Genomic DNA, 25,445 nt, shown 5'->3' with positions numbered 1-25,445 from the left:
AAGGGCGGCCAAATCGGCATAATCGAAAGCCGATTTTGGCCATCCTCAACTGCTTTCTGTCGCAGGGACGGCCAAAGTTCAAGGGGGCGTGTCGGCAGTGTACCGAAGGCGGGACTGGGGTGTGGTTTAAGAGATGGCCGTCTTCGGCCGATAATGGAAAAAAGAAGGGCGTCCCTGACAAGCATTTGGCCAACTTTACTTGGTCCCTTTTTGTTCATGACCAAGCCTTGAAAAGGTGCCTGAACTGACCAGATGACCACCGGAGGGAATCGGGGATGACCTCCCCTTACTCCCCCAGTGGTCACCAACCCCCTCCCACCCAAACAACAAATTAAAAAACATTTTTTTGCCAGCCTCAAATGTCATACCCAGCTCCATCACAGCATTATTATGCAGGTCCCTGGAGCAGTTTTTAGTGGGTACTGCAGTGCACTTCAGGCAGGCATACCAAGGCTCACCCCCCCCCCCCCCACCTGTTACACTTGTGGTGGTAAATGGGAGCCCTCCAAAACCCACCCGAAACCCACTGTACCCACATCTAGGTGCCCCCCGTTACCCTTTAAGGGCTATGGTAGTGCTGTACAGTTGTGGGTAGTGGGTTTTGGGGGGCTCAGAACTCAAGGTAAGGAAGCTATGCACCTGGGAGCAATTTGTGAAGTCCACTGCAGTGCCCCCTAGGGTGCCCGGTTGGTGTCCTGGCATGTGAGGGGGACCAGTGCACTACAAATGCTGGCTCCTCCCATGATCAAATGGCTTGGATTTGGCCGGTTTTGAGATGGCTGTCCTTAGTTTCCATTATCGGCGAAAAACCAATGGCGGCCATCTCTAAGGGCGGTCATCTCTAAGGTCAACCCAAATGTTGAGATTTGGCCGTCCCTGACCATATTATCGAAATGAAAGATGGCTGCCCATCTTGTTTCAACAATATGGTCAGGAACGCCCCTTTAAGGGGCCGTCCTTAGAGATGGGCGCCCCCGTTCGATTATGCCCCTCCATGTGACAGTAAAATGTGCAATCAAAACAACCTCCAAATTAAAAATTAAGGGATAGAAATTTAGCCCACTGTGGTCAGCAGTTTTTAAGCCACATACAGCTGCAGGCTGAATTAACCCTGGATATTCAATGCTGGGCCATATCTGGGATCCAGCATTGAAAATCCGGTGATGTGTGGTCATCCCGAAGTTAACTAGGCACTGGCCAATAATCAGACTGGTGTCTGGTTAGCTTGGTGGATAAAATTAGAAGAATCTTTTTGCTGTCCTAACTTTATCTGTTTACTTAGCTGGTTATTGGACTGAATATTTCTCCACCTAGGTTCTGCCCCAGACTGCCAGTAGATGCAGACAATAATCAGTGGTAGTGACTGCTTTGCTTGCCAGTAAATATTTCTGGGTGGCCAGCTCAGCAGGGTTTAAGTAGGCAGGCACCTTTGCATATCAGGCCCTAAAGTTTTAGCCATCAGGGCCAGTAGAAGGGTATTATGTGCAAATATTCAGCTTTTCTCTCCCTTTTTTCATTTCCCCCCCCCCCCCCCCCCCCAGATTTTGATAATTAAAACTTATAATCATGATTACTCCAACATCACTGTTTCCAGAAAAATGAAGGATAAAATGGATATCATACTTTGTTTAATATAAATTTGCATAATGAAGACAATTGCCAAAAGCCATTTATTTATTTATTTGTTGCATTTGTACCCCACATTTTCCCACCTATTTGCAGGCTCAATGTGGCTTACATAGTACCGTCAAAGGCGTTTGCCCAGTCGGTGGATAACAAATACAAAGTTGTATAGTGATCGTATGAGGTATAAGTGGAGGGTCGGAATGGATGAAGATTGAGTGATGTCCTGTTCGATCATAGTCATGCTGTGTTGATAGGTGAAGAGGGTTACATGGGGTCGTTGGGGTAGGCCTTTTTGAAGAGGTAGGTTTTTAGTGATTTCCTGAAGTTCAAGTGGTCGTGGATTGTTTTCACAGCTTTTGGGAGCCCGTTTCATAGTTGTGCACTTATGTAGGAGAAGCCGGCTGCGTGAGTTGTTTTATATTTCAGTCCTTTGCAATTTGGGTAGTGTAGGTTTAGGTAGGATTTATCCAGGCAAATGGTCAATTTGAAAACTGCCCATCCTCCCTATGGGTAAAAGTATGCACTTATAGATCTTTGTGTCCATGTGGTTGTCAGCTGTTTTTTGCCACTCTCCATAAGCTGCTGCCCTAGGTGATCACCTAGTTCACTTAGGGCCCTGTTTACTAAGTCGCGCTAACCATGAAGATGCCCAAAATATTCCTATGGGCGTCTACACAGTGTGCACTAATTTTTAGCATGCACTACAAATGCTAGCGCACCTTAGTAAACATGACCCTGAATGGTTAAGATGGCCCTGATACGTTCATATTTGTTTATTAAAGAATTTGCTATACCACATTTCCAAAAATCAGAGAAGTTTACATCAATAAAAAAATTTAGGAGGAAAAAAAAATAAAAGCAGCATACAATTCATCAACAGAGCAAGAAAAGAAAGACCTGGGCCAAGATGCACTAAAGACTTGTTAAAGCCCTTTCCTTACCGATTCCCTTAGTGAATCGGTAAGGAACAGGCATGCATCAAGGAATAGGAATGCAAATGAGCTGCTCATTGTAGCTCACTTGCATTCTCTATTACATCGTTAAATAGTCGGCCAGTCGAGCATGCGCAGAGCAGCCAAGCATTATGCTGGCTGCTCGGCGCATGCCAAGGACGTCCTTTATGGACGTCCTTCACTATATATAACAAAAAAAGACGAGCTGTGCCTATGGACGTCCTTTATGGACGTCCTTCGCCCCCCCCCCAGATCGCCGCCGCTCCCCCTCTCCCCTGCATTGAAATGACAGCTTTCTGCAGCCCCGGCCTCCCCGCCATCCTCCGCACCCTGAGGCCTCGCCCCTGCCGCCCCCCCCTGAGGTCGTCACCGCCGCCGCTCCCCCCTCCACCTGCCCCCCCTCTCAGTCTGCCACCGGGCCGGGCCCTCACAGTGCCTCTCACCTTTCCCTTCGGACTTCCCTCCTTTCCTCCCTGGCCCACTCTCGTCTTACCTAAGTTACTTACGTCACATGAGGGCGGGCCAAGGAGGAAAGGAGCGAAGTCCGAAGGGAAGCGATCAGCTGTTGCCTGCTACAGCGCCTTCACAGGGAGGTGAGAGGCGCTGTGAGGGCCCAGCCCGGTGGCAGATGGAGGGGGGCGGGTGGAGGGGGGGAGCGGCGGTGGTGACGACCTCAGGGGGGGCAGTGGGGGCTGCGGGAAGCTGTCATTTCAATGCAGGGGGGAGGTGGCGCGGTGGCGATCTCGGGGGGGGGGGGGGGCGATGGACATCCATAAAGGACGTCCATAGGCATAGCTCGTCTTTTTTTTATATATATAGTGAAGGACGTCCATAAAGGACGTTCATAGGCACAGCTCGTCTTTTTTTTTATATATAGTGAAGCACGTCCATAAAGGACATCCCTGACGAGCACTTTTTCCCCGATTTTTTTTGTAACATTTATAGACGTTTTTCAATCCCGCGCAGCCCCAACGACAGGTACAGACCTCTCATTAGATTTTCCAGCGTTAAGGCAATCGGAAAAGGTTAGTGCATCTCATTACAATAGGGTTTCTACACAATTTGCTCATCTGCATTCCGTTTTCGTTAGCTGCTACTGTCGTCGGAAAAAGGCTCAGAGAAGCCTTTAGTGCATGCCAGGGTTTACTACTTGCTTGTTAATGGCTCATTAAAGGCTCGTTTAGTGCATCTGGCCCAGTCCTTAGTGGAGCGCATGATCTGGTGCGGAAGGTAATGGTGCTGTGGCCGCTTGATAACAGTGATCATAATATGATCAAATTTGATATTAGCTTTGAAGTAAGTATACACAGGAAATCCAATACGTTAGCGTTTAACTTTAAAAAAAGAGACTATCCAGTTTATAATTGAAAAAGAAAAACGCCTATATTGCGACCCAAATCGGGAGATAGACGTTTATCTCACAAAAACGAATAAAGCGGTATAATCGAAAGCCAAATTTGGATGTTTTCAACTGCACTCCATCGCGGATGCGGACAAAGTTGATGGGGGCGTGTCAAAGGCGTGGTGAAGGCGGAACTGGGGCGTGGTTATCGGCCGATCAGAGATAGGCGCCTTTCGCCGATAATGGAAAAAAAATATGCGTTTTTAGCGAGAATTTAGGGCACTTTTCCTGGACCCTGTTTTTCCACGAATAGGGCCCCAAAAAGTGCCCTAAATGACCAGATGACCACTGGAGGGAGTCGGGGATGACCTCCCCTGACTCCCCCAGTGGTCACAAACCCCTTCCCACCACAAACATATGCCGTTTCACAACTTTTTATGTTCACCCTCAAATGTCATACCCACCTCCCTGGCAGCAGTATGCAGGTCACTGGAGCAGTTACTAGGGGGGTGCAGTGGACGTCAGGCAGGTAGACCCAGGCCCATCCCCCCCCACCTGTTACACTTGTGCTGGTAAATGGGAGCCCTCCACACCGCCCCCCAAACCCACTGTACCCACATGTAGGTGCCCCCCTTCACCCCTTAGGGCTATAGTAATGGTGTAGACTTGTGGGCAGTGGGTTTTGAGGGGGATTTGGGGGGCTCAACACACAAGGGAAGGGTGCTATGCACCTGGGAGCTCTTTTACCTTTTTTTTTTTTTTGTAAAAGTGCCCCCTAGGGTGCCCGGTTGGTGTCCTGGCATGTGAGGGGGACCAGTGCACTACGACTCCTGGCCCCTCCCACGAACAAATGCCTTGGATTTATTCGTTTTTGAGCTGGGCGCTTTCATTTTCTATTATCGCTGAAAAACAAAAACGCCCAGCTCACAAATTGTCGAATAAAACATGGACGTCTATTTTTTCCTAAAATACGGTTCGGTCCGCCCCTTCATGGACCCGTTCTTGGAGATAAACGCCCATGGAGATAGACGTTTTTGTTCGATTATGCCCCTCCACGATAAAATGAGAAGAACGGTGAAAAAAAAACTTAGAGGAGTGGCTTTGAGGGTCAAAAATTTACATCAGGCGTGAATGCTGTTCAAAAACACTATCCTGGAAGCCCAGGCCAAATATATTCCGCGTATTAAAAAAGGAGGACAGAAGACCAAACGACAGCTGGCATGGTTAAAAAGTGAGATGAAGGAAGCTATTAGAGCTAAAAGAAAATCCTTCAGAAAATGGAAGAAGAAACCGACTGAAAATAATAAGAAACAGCATAAGGAATGTCAAGTCAAATGCAAACCGCTGATAAGGAAGGCAAAGAGGGATTATGAAAAAAAGATTGTGTTGGAGGCAAAAACACATAGTAAATTTTTTTTTAGGTATATTAAAAGCAGGAAGCCAGCAGAAGATTTGGTTGAACTGCTAGATGACCGAGGGGTAAAAGGGGTAATCAGGGAAGACAAAATCGTAGCGCAGAGATTAAATTAATTCTTTGCTTCGGTCTTCACCGAGGAAGATTTGGGAAAGATACCGGTGCCAGAAATGGTATTCGAAGCTGATGAGTCAGAGAAACTGAATGAAATCTCTAAAGACCTAGAGAATGTAATGGGGCAATTAGACAAATTGAAGAGCAGCAAATTTCCTGGGATGGATGGTATTCATTGTAATAATTCGGAATGAGTAGGATCTATAATCAATAATATTTTCACTATCCTACCTATTATACAACGTGTTTGAGGGACATTCTGGTAACAACACAAAAAAGTGGAGAGAAAAAAGTGGAGAAAAAAGACCTCAGGTCATTCGGCTACTCCTCGTTCTTAAAGGACAAGCCTTTTGTATAATGAGGAGGCCTTATCAGTCATGGGTCTTCAAAAAAAACTCCACTCACTAAATTTCTCATAAGTTTAACCACAAGTCCCAACAAGCAGATGCATAGGAGACACAATTTTCATATATATTAAAGCTTGGCAAGAGTACTTATCTCAAAGTGTAAATTCTTGAAAAGTCCAGCCTTATCCAATCTGCTCTTGGCATTCAAAAGGTCCCGACAGGGAAGCCCTGTTTCGCTAAATAATATAGCTGCTTCAGGGGAATCTTTCAAAATAATCGCAATCCCAAGCTTGTAAAATATCTCCGTCTCCAATCTCACTGGAACAGAAAATGGCGGACGACTTCTCTATATCCGTTGAATGTTTATATACTCAGCGTCTGACGTCATCTCACATTCATCCAATCAACCGGAGCAGTGATCAAAGAAACGCTTTCCATTCAATTGCAACATTTAAACCTCTTGGAATGACAGTCCCTAGATCAAATATCCAGCGTTGTTCTCTTTGTCTTAAAATTCGTCTGATGTCTCCCTTCCTTTCAGTTATTCTTATTTGCTCTAATACGTTACATTTCAAATCTGAAAATTGATGTTGATATTTCAGGCAATGCGATACCATGGGTTCATAAGTTTTACCAGTATGGATACAATGTCTATGTTCTATTAACCGTGTTTTTAAATTCCGGGATGTCTGTCCCACGTAGCACAAACCACATGGGCATGTTATGACATATATCACATGCGTTGAGGCACAATTCGTTTTAACATGTAGCGTATACACTTTCTTTGAACAAGGATCCATGAATACTTTAGACTCCATCATGATGTTACATACAGAACAGTGGCCACAAGAACTGTGACCACCTTCCTCTCTTCTCCCAACGGTGTCTCGATTCCAGATATCCGCGGGACATAACACGTCATTAAGATTACTGTTTCGTTGGAAGGCAAAAATCACACGTAAATCTCGAAAACAAGGATGAACTTGTAACAGATAGGTGGCGTTTAACAATTTTAATCATCCTGTTTGAATGAGCATTAAAACGCGTAACAAAGGTCAATATTTCTTCTGCCTCCTGAATTCTATGTGGAGGATGTAATAGCCAATCTCTGTGATTATTACCAGCTCGTTTCTTAGCTTTGGCCACCAATTTTTTAGGATAGCCTCTATCTATTAACTTAGCTTCTAATTGAGTGGCTTGTTGTACATAACCATCTTTGGAAGAGCAAATCCTTCTATATCTAAGAAATTGCGCAAAAGGAATGTTAGTCCTGCAATGATGCGGATGCATACTATTGTATTGTAAAGTCGTATTCCTATCCGTGGGTTTAATGTACACGGACGTGTCTAAGTGGTGTTGTTGTAAACTTACTTTCACATCCAAAAAGACAATAGATGAACCACTATGTTTAGCTTCAAATCTGATCGTATTATGACATGTATTTAATTCTTCTATAAATAAATTCAACTGTTCTAATGTCCCTCTCCAAACCATGAAGATATCATCAATATAGCGAAACCAACATATGGCATGGACAAATAAATCGGAAGTATAAATCCATCGGTTCTCAAAATATTCCATAAAAAGATTAGCGATGGTAGGAGAGCAAGCTGCTCCAATGGAAACCCCTGTTTTCTGAAAATAGAATCTATGGTTCCATGTGAAGTAATTTCAAGACAAAGTAATACGAATTAATTCAATGATGAATTCAGTAGGAATTAACTGGGGACGTGGTCTAGATTCTAAAATCTGTTCCAAAACTATAATGGCTTCATCTTGAGGTATTGACGTGTATAAAGCGCATACGTCAAGAGTGACTAGCAGAACTTCTGATTCTTCATGTATTCGTAAAGATTCTAACAGCATCAAAAAATGGGAACTATCCCGTACATATGAGCGTATTGTTAACATGTGAGGTTGCAAGATCTTGTCAATATATTGTGCAGCACGTTCCAGTAAAGATCCCTTGGCCGACACAATAGGCCGGCCGGGTGGATGTTCCAAATGTTTATGAATCTTAGGCAAAGTATAAAAAATAGGAAATAGAATGTCCCTCAAACACGTTGCATAATAGGTAGGATAGTGAAAATATTATGGATGGTATTCATCCCAGAGTACAGCTAGAACTGAAAAATTAACTTTCGGAACTATTGTTACTAATATGTAATTTATCCTTAAAATCGAGTGTAATACTGGAAGATTGGAGGGTGGGCAATGTAACGCCGATTTTTAAAAAAAGGTTCCAGGGGAGATCCGGGAAATTATGGACCACTGAGTCTTGCGTCGGTGCTGGGCAAAATGGTAGAGACTATTATAAAGAACAAAATTACAGAGCATATTCAAAAGCATGGATTAATGAGGCAAAGCCAACATGGATTTAGTGAAGGGAAATCTTGCCTCACCAATCTATTACATTTCTTTGAAGAGGTGAACAAACATGTGGATAAAGATGAATCGGTTGATATTGTGTATCTAGATTTTCAGAAGGCGTTTGACAAAGTATCTCATGAAAGACTCCAGAGGAAATTGGAGAGTCATGGGATAGGAGGTAGTGTCCTATTGTGGATTAAAAACTGGTTAAAAGATAGAAAACAAAGAGTAGGGTTAAATGGTCATTATTCTCAATGGAGAAGGGTAGTTAGTGGGGTTCCCCAGGGGTCTGTGCTGGGACCGCTGCTTTTTAACATATTTATAAATGACCTAGAGATGGGCGTAACTAGTGAGGTAATTAAATTTGCTGACAACACAAAGTTATTCAAAGTAGTTAAATCGCGAGAGGATTGTGAAAAATTACAAGAGGACCTTACAAGACCGGGAGACTGGGCATCTAAATGGCAGATGACGTTTAATGTGTGCAAGTGCAAAGTGATGTATGGGGGAAAGTGGAATCTAAAGGTGGACAAAGCAGTGGGACTGGATGGGATCCACCCCAGGATATTGAGGGAGCTCAGAGAGGTTCTGGCGGGTCCTCTTAAAGATTTGTTTAATAAATCCTTGCAGACGAGAGAGGTTCCGTGGGATTGGAGAACGGCGGAGGTGGTCCCTCTTCACAAAAGTGGTGATCGGGAAGAAGCTGGAAACTACAGGCCGGTAAGCCTCACTTCAATTATTGGAAAAGTAATGGAAGCGATGCTGAAGGAAAGGATAGTGAATTTCTTGGAAGCAAATAAGTTGCAAGATCCACGACAACATGGTTTTACCAAAGGGAAATCGTGCCAAACGAATCTCATTGAATTCTTTGACTAGGTGACCGGAGAATTAAATCAAGGATGTGCTATGGATGTAATCTACTTAGATTTCAGTAAAGCTTTTGACACGGTTCCCCACAGGAGGCTCTTGAATAAACTAGACGGGCTGAAGATAGGACCCGAAGTGGTGAACTGGATTAGGAACTGGTTGACGGGCAGATGCCAGAGGGTGGTGGTAAATGGAGTTCGCTCGGAGGAGAGAAAGGTAAGTAGTGGAGTGCCTCAGGGATCGGTGCTGGGGCCGATTCTATTCAATATATTTGTGAGTGATATTGCTGAAGGCCAGGGTTAGAAGGTAAAGTTTGCCTTTTTGCGGATGACACCAAGATTTGCAACAGAGTGGACACTCCGGACGGAGTGGAAAGCATGAAAAAAGATCTGCGGAAGCTAGAAGAATGGTCTAACGTTTGGCAATTAAAATTCAATGCAAAGAAATGCAAAGTGATGCACTTAGGGAGTAAAAATCCACGGGAGACGTATGTGTTAGGCGGTGAGAGTCTGATAGGTACGGACGGGGAGAGGGATCTTGGGGTGATAGTATCTGTGGACCTGAAGGCGACGAAACAGTGTGACAAGGCGGTGGCCATAGCTAGAAGATTGCTAGGCTGTATAGAGAGAGGTGTGACCAGCAGAAGAAAAGAGGTTTTAATACCCCTGTATAAGACGTTGGTGAGGCCCTGCCTGGAGTATTGTGTTCAGTTTTGGAGGCCGTATCTTGTGAAGGATTTTTAAAAAATGGAAGCGGTGCAAAGAAAAGCTACGAGAATGGTATGGGATTTGCGTTACAAGACGTATGAGGAGAGACTTGTTGACCTGAACATGTATACCCTGGAGGAAAGGAAAAACAGGGGTGATATGATACAGACGTTCAAATATTTGAAAGGTATGAATCCGCAAACGAACCTTTTCCGGAGATGGGAAGGCGGTAGAACGAGAGGACATGAAATGAGATTGAAGGGGGGCAGACTCAAGAAAAATGTCAGGAAGTATTTTTTCACGGAGAGGGTGGTGGATGCTTTGAATACCTTCCCGCGGGAGGTCGTGGAGAGGAAAACGGTAATGGAATTCAAACATGCGTGGGATAAACATAAAGGAATCCTGCTCAGAAAGAAGGGATCCCCAGAAGCTTAGCCGGTGGTGGGAGGTGGGGATAGTGCTGGGCAGACTTATACGGTCTGTGCCAGAGCCGGTGGTGGGAGGTGGGGCTGGTGGCTGGGAGGCAGGGATAGTGCTGGGCAGACTTATATGGTCTGTGCCCTGAAAAAGACAGGTACAAATCAAGGTAAGGTATACACAAAAAATGGCACATGTGAGTTTATCTTGTTGGGCAGACTGGGTGGACCGTGCAGGTCTTTTTCTGCCGTCATCTACTATGTTACTATGTTAGGAGTCACTGACCAAGAAAGGGATCTAGGTGTCATCGTTGATGATACGTTGAAACCCTCTGCACAGTGTGCGGTGGCGGCAGCGGCTAAGAAAACAAATAGAATGTTAGATATTATTAGGAAAGGAATGGAAAACAAAAATGAGGACATTATAATGCCTTTGTATCGCTCCATGGTGCGACCACACCTTGAATATTGTGTTCAATTCTGGTTGTCGCATCTCAAAAAGGATATAATGGAATTAGAAAAGGTACAGAGAAGGGCGACTAAAATGATAAAGGGAATGGGACGACTTCCCTATGAGGAAAGGCTAAAGCGGCTGGGGCTCTTCAGCTTGGAGAAAAGACGGCTAAGGGGAAATATGATAGAGGTCTATAAAATAATGAGTGGAGTAAAACGGGTGGACATGAAGCGTCTGTTTACGCTTTCCAAAAATACTAGGACTAGGGGGCATGCGATGAAGCTACAAAGTAGTAAATTTAAAACGAATCAGATAAACATTTTTTTCACTCAACGTGTAATTCACTTCTGGAATTCGTTGCCAGAAAATATGGTAAAGGCGGTTAGCTTAGCAGAGTTAAAAAAGGTTTGGACGGCTTCCTATAGAAAAAATCCATAGACTATTATTAAATTGGACTTGGGGAAAATATTTCTGGGGTAAGCAGCATACAATGTTTTGTACATTTTTTGTTATCAATAGAAATCAAACAAAATAAAACATGGAAAAGAAAATAAGATGATACCTTTTTTATTGGACATAACTTAATACATTTCTTGATTAGCTTTCGAAGGTTGCCTTTCTTCGTCAGATCGGAAATAAGCAAATGTGCTAGCTGACAGTGTATATAAGTGAAAACATTCAAGCATGACAGTCTGACAGGGTGGGAGGATGGGGGTGGGTAGGAGGTATGCATGGGGACATCAAAGCATATCATTGATATTCTAACAGGATGGGTGTGGATAGGTGAGGGGTGGGGTGATCAACAGAGACATACAGCTTTATGGTTTATAATGGGCTAGGAACCCCAGATCCTTGTTAAGTCCTTTCTGTTGGGTGTTAGAATATTCAATCATTCTGACTTCAGAGGTCTTACGTTCTTGTATGGTTTTAAAGTTACCTTTCAGTATTCTCACTGTGAAATCACTGGTACAGTGTCCTGGTTCTGTGAAGTGCTGTCCCACCAGGCTGGGGGCCCTACTGGCTGTATTGTTCATGTGTTGTCTATGTAAATTGAATCTTGTCTTAAGCATCTGGCCTGTTTCTCCAATATAGCATCCTTTGTTACATTTTTTACACTGAATGATATATACCACATTGGAAGATGAGCAAGTGAAAGATCCCTTTATGTTGACTATCTTTCCTTTGTGGATAACTGTGGAGTCCTGTGAAATATTTTGGCATAGTTTGCAATTGGATAAATTACAGGGACGTGTGCCCTTCTGTTCCTTTTCAGTCTGTGATGGAAGTTTACTTCTGATTAGCTTGTGTTTTAAGTTGGGTGGCTGTCGGAAGGCCAGTACTGGTGGGGATGGGAATATCTCTTTCAGTAATTCATCCTCCTGGAGTATAGGTTGTAGATCTCTTATGATTTTCCTCAGTTTTTCCAGCTCTGGATTGTATGTCACTACAAGGGGGATTCTGTCTGTGGATTTTTTCTCCTTGTACTGTAGCAGATTCTCCCTGGGTGTTTTGAAGGAGGAGGCAATATTCTTGGAGATTATTTTGGGGTTGTAGCCTTTCTGTTTGAAGGATGCAGTCAGGCTTTTAAGGTTTCTGTCTCTGTCCCCTGGGTCAGAGCAGATACGGTGGTATCTTGTGGCTTGGCTGTAAATGATGGATCTTTTTGTATGTGATGGATGGAAGCTGGAGTTGTGGAGGTAGCTGCATCTGTCTGTGGGTTTCTCGTATATAGATGTTTGTATACAGCCATCACTGATTGAGACCGTGGTGTCCAAAAAATTGACTTTTTCTGGGGAGTAGTCAATTTTGAATCTGATTCTAGGATGGTATGTATTGAAGGCAGAATAAAATTGTTTCAGAGTTTCTTCACCCTCCGTCCAAATCATAAAAATGTCATTGATGTACCGGTAGTATTTTAGAGGTTTGGTCTGGTGTGTATTCAGAAATGTCTCTTCCAGCTCAGCCATAAAAAGGTTGGCATATTGGGGTGCTGTCCTGGTGCCCATCGCAGTGTTGGAATAATGTATTGTATTTTACATGCATTGCCTGTCACCAATGTTTTTCTCTGTGATTACTCTGTGACCTCTGATGTAAATTGCTTAGAGAGGTCACACCCATGCAACTTCCTGTGGGGGTTAGACACAGCACATGGAGCTCATGATCTCTCCTAAGCTGAGAGGATCTATGGTGGTGTGAGCATCCATTACCATCTAAGCACATGGAAAGAGCTGATAATCCAAATGTATAGTATTATGTATATATAAGCCTGTCTGAATATAATCTAACTACAAACTGTAAGTAAACAGATGTTTTGTTACTTCAACTTTAAAGTGACTCAGCAGTGAATTATTCTGGGGTGTATGAGAGAGATGAAGAAAAGAAATTAACATTTCTAAAGCTGAAGCTGTGTGTATAAAAATCTGCTAATTATTTACTACAAATAATCCAACAAAAGGGTTATGGGCCCAGGCCCAGGAATTGAAAAAGAAGAGAAATATTACCAGGCAGTAAAAAAGCCACATTTTTCTCTTAAGTTTTAAAAGAAAGATTCAGTCTGTCTCTCTCTCCCCCCACACACCAAACAGAAGGCTAAGAAAATGGCTGAGGGAGGAAATTCACCATTTTTCCACTCTCTCAAGGTGCCTAAATTAACTGAATTTAATTATCAGCAGTGGGAACTAAGATTCAGATGTCTCCTTCAAGCAAAGAAATTAAATATATGCTTAGACCAAAACAGAACAGCTGAAAATATGGCTGAATGGGACAATGCAAACTATTATGTGAAGTGCATGTTTTTGGAAGCTCTCTCAGAGAAACAAGCCATATTAGTGGAGGGAAAACATACACCAAAGGACATTTTATATAAACTGAGAACTATGTATGCAACTACATATGCAAAACAGCAACCAATTTGGTTGGCAGAGTTGAATGAAACCAAATTAAGGGATAAAAGTAAGTGTAATGATCACATTATGCATCTTATGTCTTCATTTCAAAAGCTAGAACTTTCTGGAATTCCCATGTGTGATGCATTGAAAAGAGCATTTCTTTTTACCTCACTATCAAAGAAGTTTGATGTTTTTAGGTCTGTAAATGAAGCCATTGAAGGGCAATCTTTTGAACAGGCAGCATCAAAACTGAGGCAGGAATGCATAATAAATGATTCTGAGGAGATGTGTTCTCAAAGCAAGTCAGAGAGAAATGAAACAAATTTCTTGGCAAAGAACAGAGGAAGGCGGAGCTATGGGAAAACTCCACCCAAGGGCAAGCTGATTTGCTACTCATGTGGAAAGGAGGGACATGTATCTAAATGGTGTAAGGAAACACAAAACACTCCCTCTAGCTCACCTAAGCCAATGGAACAAAAGAATTCTCCAACCAGGAAATGTATGAAGGACAATAATAAACATAAGAGCTTTCTAATGGTAGAAAAATCTTTGACTATGGTAAATAATAATTCAAATGAAAGTACTTGGATTTTGGATTCGGGGAGCACATGCCATTTAACCAATTGTAAGGATTTCTTTCAGGAAATGTGTCCAGAAGAAGGTATTCTTAATACTGCAAACGCAGGGACTGCTAAGATCCAAGCAAAAGGCATTGGATTCTTAAAATGCAAAGTGTCTAATGAAGTTAAAGAAATTCCTGTAAGTGATGTCTTGTATATTCCCCAAGCAGTTTGCAATATGCTTAGTATATCTACATTAGATAAGAAGGGATTTGTGATTCATTTTGAAAACAGTAAGTGCACAATCTCTAAAAATGATGAAGTGTATGCTGAAGCTTTTATGCATAATGATATTTATAAACTGAGCATTTCAGGTGAAGCCTCACATATGGCGCAAGTAAGGAAGAATGATGGTAAATGTAGTCTGGAAATCTGGCATCGCCGCCTGGGACATCGTGATTTTAAGGTGATCCAGGATCTTCACAGTGGGCAACTAGCCACTGGCATTCAGATAAGTGCAGATACTGGTGAAATGGAGAAATGCATAGACTGTGTTACTCAAAAAGGTGTGAGACCCTCATTTCCTGCATACACAGGAAATAGGAGTAATAAAGTACTGGACTTAATACACAGTGACTTATGTGGACCGTTTAATATCCCATCATTGGGAAATAACAGATTTGTGCTAATATTCTTGGATGATTTCTCTAGATACTGTGTGGCCTATTTGCTGAAAGAAAAAAGTCAAGTCACAGACATGCTGAAGAAATACGTAGCCATGGTGAGCAATAAATTTGAAAGAAAACCAAAGGTTCTTCAGACCGACAATGGTGGTGAGTTCACTTCACAAAGCATGCGCACATTTCTAGAACAAGAAGGCATTCAGCATATCACAACAGTAGCTTATACACCAGAGCAAAATTCTGTTGCAGAGAGAAAATTTAGGTCACTTGTGGAAATGACCAGATGTATGCTGTCAGATAGCAATCTCCCTAAAAGACTATGGGGGGAAGCCATTCTCACAGCAGTGTACCTACAAAACAGAATGCCAACTAAAGGCGCTGAGCGCACACCACATGAGACATGGCATGGTAGAAAGCCAAACCTGTCACACATAAGAACATTTGGAAGTACAGCATATGCTCATATACCAAAGCAAAGAAGGCATAAGCTGGATTCCACAACAGAAAGGGGCATTTTAGTTGGCTATGCTCCAGGACACAAAGGATATAGAATTTTGAATCTGAAAACTGGCATTGTTGGCATAAGACATGTTACATATTTTGATGAAAACAAAAGGGTTGATAAAGGCTGGATTATCCCAGATGAGCCTTATCATCCAGAATATGAAACTAGAACCATAATAGACATGCCAGTGTATATAAATGCCATACCAAGGCAGATGTCTGAAAGCAACTCATCTGTATCTAACGAGGAACAGGCAGAGGAAGCAGACACAGAAAGGATCATTGAAGGAGACAGTACAGTTGGAGAAGGGGAATCAATTGGAGAAGTACTCTCAGATTTTGAGGATGCGGAAAGGTCGGACCAACCTGTTGTCAGACGCTCATCCAGGGAAAACAAAGGTGTTCCACCCCCAAGACTGTCTTACCTAACAAAGTCAGCAGAAGCTCAAGAGCCCTTAACATGGGATGAGATTGAGAAAATGCCAGCAGAAGAAGCTGCTGAATGGCATAAAGCAGCACAGGAAGAAATTGATGCATTGCATAAAAATAATACTTGGATTCTTACAAAATTACCTCCTGGCAAGAAAGCTATAGGATGCAAATGGGTATTCAAGTTAAAAAGGAATGCACAAGGAAAAGTGGAAAGGTATAAAGCCAGATTAGTCGCAAAGGGATATCTTCAAAAATATGGAGAAGATTTTGATGAAGTGTTTGCACCTGTAGTGAAACACACGACAATTAGAACACTTCTGAGCATTGCAGTCTCAAAAGGCATGCAAGTCAACCACATTGATGTGAAAACAGCATTTCTTCATGGAGATATAACTGAAGACTTGTACATGGAACAGCCAACAGGTTTCATAAATACAAAACAAAGACAGCTAGTGTGTAAATTAAACAAAGGTCTTTATGGATTAAAGCAAAGTGCAAAATGTTGGAATGACAAATTGCATGAAATATTGACAAATTTAGGATTTAAGCAAGGTGAAGCAGATAAATGCTTGTACACTAGGTGCAGAAATGGACAATATGCATACATTTTAGCTTTTGTTGATGATCTGCTCATTGCAAGCGAAAGTGAGCAAGAGTACAAGGACATTGTAAAATATTTAAACCTGAATGTTGAGATAAAAGAACTTGGTAATGTGTCATACTATCTTGGTATAGAAATTGAGAAACAAAATGATGGTTCTTATCTTCTAAGCCAGAAGCAGAAAATAAATGAGCTTATTGAAAGTTTAGGTATGCAAGATGCCCAAGTTGTAAGCACTCCCATGATCACTGATTTTCTGAAGGATGAAACAGTAAGAGAACCTTTACCAGATAACATCCAATATAGATCAGCCATAGGTAAGCTTTTATATCTAACTACCACATACAGGGCTGATATAGCAAATGCAGTAGGAATTTTGAGCAGAAGGGTCAGCTCACCTACCAAATCAGATTGGACTGCAGTTAAAAGGATGGTAAGGTATTTAAAAGGTACCATTGATTGTAAATTAAAGATTTCAGCCAATAGTAATCCAAAACTAATATGTTACTGTGATTCAGATTGGGCAGGGGATCATTCTGATTATAAATCCACAAGTGGATATGTGTTTATGTATGGAAATGTACAAATTTCATGGGCCAGTCATAAACAAAGTATTGTGAGTCTGTCTTCTACAGAAGCTGAATATGTGGCCGTATCGGAAGCATGCAGAGAACTGATGTGGATTGAAAAACTTTTGCTGGATTTTGGAATAGCTGAACAGAGACCAATCCAGATAATGGAAGATAATCAGAGCTGCATCCGACTGTCACAGAATGACAAGGTTCAGTCACGCACCAAGCACATCGCAATGAAATACCACAACGTGCGAGAGTTGGCGAAAGAAGGGGTCATCAGTCTACACTATTGTCACACCAGTGAGATGACAGCTGACATCATGACCAAACCGTTACCCAGAGAACGTTTTGAGAATCTGCGTATAAAGCTTGGACTTTGTATGAATTAATAATTGCATGACAGTTATGCATGAGAAGGGGTTTGTTGGAATAATGTATTGTATTTTACATGCATTGCCTGTCACCAATGTTTTTCTCTGTGATTACTCTGTGACCTCTGATGTAAATTGCTTAGAGAGGTCACACCCATGCAACTTCCTGTGGGGGTTAGACACAGCACATGGAGCTCATGATCTCTCCTAAGCTGAGAGGATCTATGGTGGTGTGAGCATCCATTACCATCTAAGCACATGGAAAGAGCTGATAATCCAAATGTATAGTATTATGTATATATAAGCCTGTCTGAATATAATCTAACTACAAACTGTAAGTAAACAGATGTTTTGTTACTTCAACTTTAAAGTGACTCAGCAGTGAATTATTCTGGGGTGTATGAGAGAGATGAAGAAAAGAAATTAACATTTCTAAAGCTGAAGCTGTGTGTATAAAAATCTGCTAATTATTTACTACAAATAATCCAACACGCAGTGCCCATTATTTGTAGATAGATATCATTGTTAAAGCGGAAGTAGTTGTGAGTTAAAATGAATTTGATTAATTTTGTAATAGTTTCTGGTGAGTATTGATGGTCCAGTGTGGATTTTTTTAGGAGTCTTCCACATGCAGCTATGCCATCCGCATGTGGAATGTTGCTGTATAGTATACCACATGAATTGTATAGTATACAGCAACATTCCACATGCGGATGGCATAGCTGCATGTGGAAGACTCCTAAAAAAATCCACACTGGACCATCAATACTCACCAGAAACTATTACAAAATTTATCAAATTCATTTTAACTCACAACTACTTCCGCTTTAACAATGATATCTATCTACAAATAATGGGCACTGCGATGGGCACCAGGACAGCACCCCAATATGCCAACCTTTTTATGGCTGAGCTGGAAGAGACATTTCTGAATACACACCAACCAAACCTCTAAAATACTACCGGTACATCGATGACATTTTTATGATTTGGACGGAGGGTGAAGAAACTCTGAAACAATTTTATTCTGCCTTCAATACATACCATCCTACAATCAGATTCAAAATTGACTACTCCCCAGAAAAAGTCAATTTTTTGGACACCACGGTCTCAATCAGTGATGGCTGTATACAAACATCTATATACGAGAAACCCACAGACAGATGCAGCTACCTCCACAACTCCAGCTTCCATCCTTCACATACAAAAAGATCCATCATTTACAGCCAAGCCACAAGATACCACCGTATCTGCTCTGACCCAGGGGACAGAGACAGACACCTTAAAAGCCTGACTGCATCCTTCAAACAGAAAGGCTACAACCCCAAAATAATCTCCAAGAATATTGCCTCCTCCATCAAAACACCCAGGGAGAATCTGCTACAGTACAAGGAGAAAAAATCCACAGACAGAATCCCCCTTGTAGTGACATACAATCCAGAGCTGGAAAAACTGAGGAAAATCATAAGAGATCTACAACCTATACTCCAGGAGGATGAACTACTGAAAGAGATATTCCCATCCCCACCAGTACTGGCCTTCCCACCCAACTTAAAACACAAGCTAATCAGAAGTAAACTTCCATCACAGACTGAAAAGGAATAGAAGGGTACACGTCCCTGTAATTTATCCAGTTGCAAACTATGCCAAAATATTTCACAGGACACCACAGTTATCCACAAAGGAAAGATAGTCAACATAAAGGGATCTTTCACTTGCTCATCTTCCAATGTGGTATATATCATTCAGTGTAAATAATGTAACGAAGAATGCTATATTGGAGAAACAGGCCAGAAGCTTAAGACAAGATTCAATTTACATAGACATCACATGAACAATACAGCCAGTAGGGCCCCCACCCCGGTGGGACAGCACTTCACAGAACCAGGACACTGTACCAGTGATTTCACAGTGAGAATACTGAAAGGTAACTTTAAAACCATACAAGAACGTAAGACCTTTGAAGTCAGAATGATTGAATATTTTAACACCCAACAAAAAGGACTTAACAAGGATCTGGGGTTCCTAGCCCATTATAAACCATAAAGCTGTATGTCTCTGTTGATCACCCCACCCCACCCCTCACCTATCCACACCCATCCTGTTAGAATACCAATGATATGCTTTGATGTCCCCATGCATACCTCCTACCCACCCCCATCCTCCCACCCTGTCAGACTGTCATGCTTGAATGTTTTCACTTATATACACTGTCAGCTGGCACATTTGCTTATTTCCGATCTGAGGAAGAAGGGCAACCTTCGAAAGCGAATCAAGAAATGTATTAAGTTATGTCCAATAAAAAAGGTATCATCTTATTTTCTTTTCCATGTTTTATTTTGTTTGATTTCTATTGATAACCTTAAGAGTGGACTAACACGGCTACCACACTCCTGTACTTTTTTTGGAATCTTGCCAAGTACATAAGTACATAAGTAATGCCACACTGGGAAAAGACCAAGGGTCCATCGAGCCCAGCATCCTGTCCACAACAGCGGCCAATCCAGGCCAAGGGCACCTGGCAAGCTTCCCAAACGTACAAACATTCTATACATGTTAATCCTGGAATTGTGGATTTTTCCCAAGTCCATTTAGTAGCGGTTTATGGACTTGTCCTTTAGGAAATTGTCTAACCCCTTTTTAAACTCTGCCAAGCTAACCACCTTCACCACGTTCTCCGGCAACGAATTCCAGTTTAATTACGCGTTGGGTGAAGAAAACTTTTCTGCGATTTGTTTTAAATTTACTACACTGTAGTTTCATCGCATGCCCCCTAGACCTAGTATTTTTGGAAAGCGTGAACAGACGCATCACATCCACCTGTTCCACTCCACTCATTATTTTATATACCTCTATCATGTCTCCCCTCAGCCGTCTCTTCTCCAAGCTGAAAAACCCTAGCCTCCTTAGTCTTTCTTCATAGGGAAGTTGTCCCATCCCCGCTATCATTTTAGTCGCCCTTCGCTGCACCTTTTCCAATTCCACTATATCTTTCTTGAGATACGGCGACCAGAACTGAACACAATACTCAAGGTGCGGTTGCACCATGGAGCGATATAACGGCATTATAGCATCCTCACACCTGTTTTCCATACCTTTCCTAATAATACCCAACATTCTATTCGCTTTCCGAGCCGCAGCAGCACACTGAGCAGAAGGTTTCAGTGTATTATCGACGATGACACCCAGATCCCTTTCTTGGTCCGTAACTCCTAATGTGGAACCTTGCATGACGTAGCTATAATTCGGGTTTTTTTTCCCACATGCATCACCTTGCACTTGCTCACATTAAACGTCATCTGCCATTTAGCTGCCCAGTCTCCCAGTCTCGTAAGGTCCTTCTGTAATTTTTCACAATCCTGCCGCAAGTTAACGACTTTGAATAACTTTGTGTCATCAGCAAATTTAATTACCTCGCTAGTTATTCCCATCTCTAAATCATTTATAAATATATTAAAAAGCAGCGGTCCTAGCACAGACCCCTGAGGAACCCCACTAACTACCCTTCTCCATTGTGAATACTGTCCATTTAACCCCATTCTCTGTTTCCTATCCTTCAACCAGTTTTTAATCCACAATAGGACTTTTCCTCCTATCCCATGGCCCTCCAATTTCCTCTGTAGCCTTTCATGAGGTACCTTGTCAAACGCCTTTTGAAAATCCAGATACACAATATCAACAGGCTCCCCTTTGTTAGGGTTACCATATGGCTCCAGAAAAAGGAGGACGGATTGAGCCAGCCGGGTTTTACTTCCATTGCTTTCCATTGAAAGCAATGGAAGTAAAACCCGGCTGGCGCAATTGCTTTCCATTGAAAGCAATGGAAGTAAAACCCGGCTGGCTCAATCCGTCCTCCTTTTTCTGGAGCCATATGGTAACCCTACCCTTTGTCCACATGTTTGTTTACTCCTTCAAAGAATTGAAGTAAATTGGTCAGGCAAGATTTCCCCACACAAAAGCCGTGCTGACTCGGTCTCAGTAATCCATGTCCTCGGATGTGCTCTGTAATTTTGTTTTTAATAATAGCCTCTACCATTTTCCCCGGCTCCGATGTCAGACTCACAGGTCTATAATTTCCCGGATCTCCCCTGGAACCTTTTTTAAAAATAGGCGTTACATTGGCCACCCTCCAATCTTCCAGTACCACGCTCGATTTTAAGGATAAATTTGTGACCTGGATTGGCCAGTGTTGGAAACAGGATGCTGGGCTTGATGGACCTTTGGTCTGTCCTAGTATGAAATACTTATGTACTCATGTACTAAATAGCTGATAGAATAGTACATCTTCTGATTCGTAGCCTTGCCTACCACCATCTACCAGGCCACTGGTGACAATCTCTTTATAAAGGCAATTAATAAATCCCAATAAATAAATAAACACTAAAGGCCCTGTTTACAAAGGTGCGTGCTAAAATGTAGCACACATTAATGCTAGAAACACCCATATATTCCTATGAGTGTCTCTAGCGCTAGCATGTGCTAATTTGTAGCGTGTGCTAAAAATGCTAGTGCGCCTACAGCACAGCTTAGTAAACAGGGCCCTAAGTATCACTAAATACTAGCTCTTTGATATTCAGCTGGTGGCTGTCAGCGTTTTTTAAAACACTGATCATTGCCGGCTAAATTATTCCCAGATATTCAGTGAATGGCCATGTCCGGGCACAGGCACTTAATATTGGGAATAATTTTGGGTACCCTGTCCACTCGGAGCTTATGCAGGTCTGGTTGATATTGAACCGGGGCTGCATAAAAGATATGTGGCCCTGGCTGAATACAGGGCTGGGACCCGCGTAACACTGTTTTTTTTTTTTTTTTTTAACATTCTCCCTTCTCCCCCCAGGCCTTCCTGTATACCTGGTGGTCCAGCCATTTTAGACCAGTGCTGTAGAGGGCAGGAGAGAGGGGGCTGCGCTCCTTTTTCCAACCACCACTGCGGGACTATTAGGTACTGTATATAGGTAGGCCTGGGGGGAGGGCCTACCTAAATGGTTGGGGGGTCTGGGAAGGGGATGAGAAGGAGGGGAATTCCATCTTAGCCCTTTTGCTACTTCCATCTTCACAGGCTGCTTTTACTGGCTGCATCTGTGTGTAGTGGCTGTACTAGTTGAACTTGAGCTGTCCTAAATTCAGGGCCACCGAGAGACAGAGTCGGGCCCGGAGGAAGGCCACCACTATTGCCGCCGCTGCCTCCCCCACTCAGGCCACAGTCACCACTGCCCTCCAACTTGGACCACCACCTTCACCCACGCCCTGCCCCCTACCTTCCTGCATCTGCTCCTCCCTTGGTTTGTCACTCTCCTGCTCCTGTGTGCCGGGACCGAGTTATTGTATTAACGCAATTACCCAGTACCCAACACGCAGGAGAAGGAGACAGACAGACCCCCAACTGGAGGTTGGGCCTGGGAAATCTTGCCCTCCACCCCCCAACTCTTGGCAGCCCTGCCTGCATCTAATATCCACAGAGTCTTCAACTTGGTACAGAACTGTGCAGGGGGTGAGAGAGCTTGCTCTGCCCTCCTACTGGCATCACATGTGGCTGTTATTTATGGGCAAGATGCACTAAGATCCCCGTTAAGAATCCATTCGTATTTTCAAATCAGTAAAAATGACTGATTTGGAACAGTGGCGTACCTAGGGTAGTTGACACCTGGGGCCGGTCATTTTTTAACACCCCCCCCCCCCAAATCCAGTACTAGGCATGCCGAGAATACAAAACACTCAGGACCTATAGAGCAATTCTACCATACCATAAGCAGTCATTTCTACGAGTCACACAAGGAAAAGGAAAGCATCTTAAACACTACAGTGAGCACTAGAACATCAATTCACCTATTGTAAAACGAAACCAGACAGAATAGTACAGATCGTAGATCCTGCACAGTCAATGCCAACTGAAAGCCATGTCTTTTCACAAACACAGATATACCCTAATCCACTATAGAATAAGTAATCATAAACTTTCTATTTAGACAAAAATTAAACTGAACCCCCAATGCCAGACTCTGCATACAATGCAACACCACAGAAACAGAAACTGTCCCCTAGTACTGTGCAAAATATAAAGACAGCAGATGTAAATTTGAAAAAAAAAAACCTAACAAGTACCAATCACCACTTTACAAATTAACAAATAGAAATAAAACAAATATAGAAAGTAAAATAATACCATTTTATTGGACTAATACATTTAGCTTTCAGAGGCCAAAACCTCCGTCCTCGGGTCAGTACAGTATAGTGCTGTTACAGTATCCTATCCTATCCTGACCTGAGGAAGGGGGTTTTGTGCTCCGAAAGTTAGTCAAAATGTATTAAAATTAGTCCAATAAAAAGATTACCTTATTTACATGTTCTATTATAAACATTTAACACATCTACAATACTTTATCCTAAAGCAAAAAAAATAAAAAAATATATTTTATTTACAGTTTGTTGTCTCTGGTTTCTGCTTTCCTCATCTTCTTTTCACCGTCTTCCGGCATCTGTCTTCACTGTCTCTCTCTCTCTGCCATCCAGTGTCTGCCCTCTCTGCCGTCCCTTCCATCCACTGCCTGCCCTTTCTCTCTGCCCCTTCAATCCACCATTTGCCCTCCCTCTCCCATCCATCCAGGGTCTGCCCTCCCTCTCGCTCCCCCTTCCATCTAGGATCTGTCCCCTCTCTCTCTCTGCCCCTTTTTTCAGCCCCCAGTTCCAGCCCCCTTCTCCCCTCTGAACACCCCCACCCCAGTTCCCTTCTCCTGTCTGATACCCCACCACAGTCCCCTTCTCCCCTCCCCTGTCTGAGACCCCCACCCCAGTCCCCTTCTCCCCTCCCCTTTTCCCCTCTGAACACCCCCACCCCAGTCCCCTTCTCCCCTCTGAGATCCCCACCCCAGTCCCCTTATCCCCTCTGAGATCCCCACCCCAGTCCCCTTCTCCCCTCTGAACACCCCCACCCCAGTCCCCTTCTCCCCTCTGAGATCCCCACCCCAGTCCCCTTCTCCCCTCTGAACACCCCCACCCCAGTCCCCTTCTCCCCACCCCAGTCCCCTTCTCCCCTCCCCTTTTCCCCTCTGAACACCCCCACCCCAGTCCCCTTCTCCCCTCTGAGATCCCCACCCCAGTCCCCTTCTCCCCTCCCCCTCCCCTGTTTGAGATCCCCACCCCAGTCCCCTTCTCCCCTCTGAACACCCCCACCCCAGTCCCCTTCTCCCCACCCGTCCCCTTCTCCCCTCCCCTTTTCCCCTCTGAACACCCCCACCCCAGTCCCCTTCTCCCCTCCCCTGTCTGAGACCCCCACCCCAGTCCCCTTCTCCCCTCCCCCTCCCCTGTCTGAGATCCCCACCCCAGTCCCCTTCTCCCCTCTGAACACCCCCACCCCAGTCCCCTTCTCCCGTCTGAGACCCCCACCCCAGTCCCCTTCTCCCCACCCCAGTCCCCTTCTCCCCTCCCCTTTTCCCGTCTGAACACCCCCACCCCATTCCCCTTCTCCCCTCCCCTTCTCCCCTCTGAGATCCCCACCCCAGTCCCCTTCTCCCCTCTGAGATCCCCACCCCAGTCCCCTTCTCCCCTCTCCCTCCCCTGTCTGAGATCCCCACCCCAGTCCCCTTCTCCCCTCTGAGATCCCCACCCCAGTCCCCTTCTCCCCTCTCCCTCCCCTGTCTGAGATCCCCACCCCAGTCCCCTTCTCCCCACCCCAGTCCCCTTCTCCCCACCCCAGTCCCCTTCTCCCCTCTGAACACCCCCACCCCAGTCCCCTTCTCCCCTCCCCTTCTCCCCTCTGAGATCCCCACCCCAGTCCCCTTCTCCCCTCCCCTGTCTGAGACCCCCACCCCAGTCCCCTTCTCCCCTCTGAACACCCCCACCCGAGTCCCTTTCGCCCCTCTCCTTCCCCACCTCAGTCCCATTAAAAACCGGCAAAGCAGCGTCGCAGGCAGCGCCTCGTGCCCTGCTTGTAAAAAAAAAAAATCAAATCTCCTTCCTTCTCCTCGTCTTGACGTCGACTCGGGCCTTCCAATCAAATTGATTGGAAGGCCCGCGTCGACGTCAAGACGAGGAGGGGAAGGAGATTTGATTTTTTTTTTTACAGCAGGGCACGAGGCGCTGCCGACGCTGCTTCGCCGGTTTTTTAAATGTGCGGCGCCGCGGGAACGGCCACGGGAGGCGGCGGGAGCGGAGCACCCCCCACCCACTGGCACCCGGGGTGGACCGCCCCCACCACCCCCCCCTTGGTACGCCACTGATT

The 25,445-nt window shown here is 44.0% G+C and overlaps 1 protein-coding gene across 1 annotated transcript in view; it reads right to left on the bottom strand.

The window, feature by feature from the left end:
• Nucleotides 1–25,445, bottom strand: part of MAMDC4 (MAM domain containing 4) — a 510,080-nt gene that overhangs the window by 137,818 nt on the left and 346,817 nt on the right. The window lies entirely within an intron of this gene.

The sequence above is a fragment of the Microcaecilia unicolor genome, chromosome 6, assembly GCF_901765095.1.
Source record: "Microcaecilia unicolor chromosome 6, aMicUni1.1, whole genome shotgun sequence".
Taxonomy (NCBI): domain Eukaryota; kingdom Metazoa; phylum Chordata; class Amphibia; order Gymnophiona; family Siphonopidae; genus Microcaecilia; species Microcaecilia unicolor.
The sequence above is the reverse complement of the archived record's forward strand: the minus strand, read 5'-3'. Positions and strand labels throughout refer to the sequence as shown.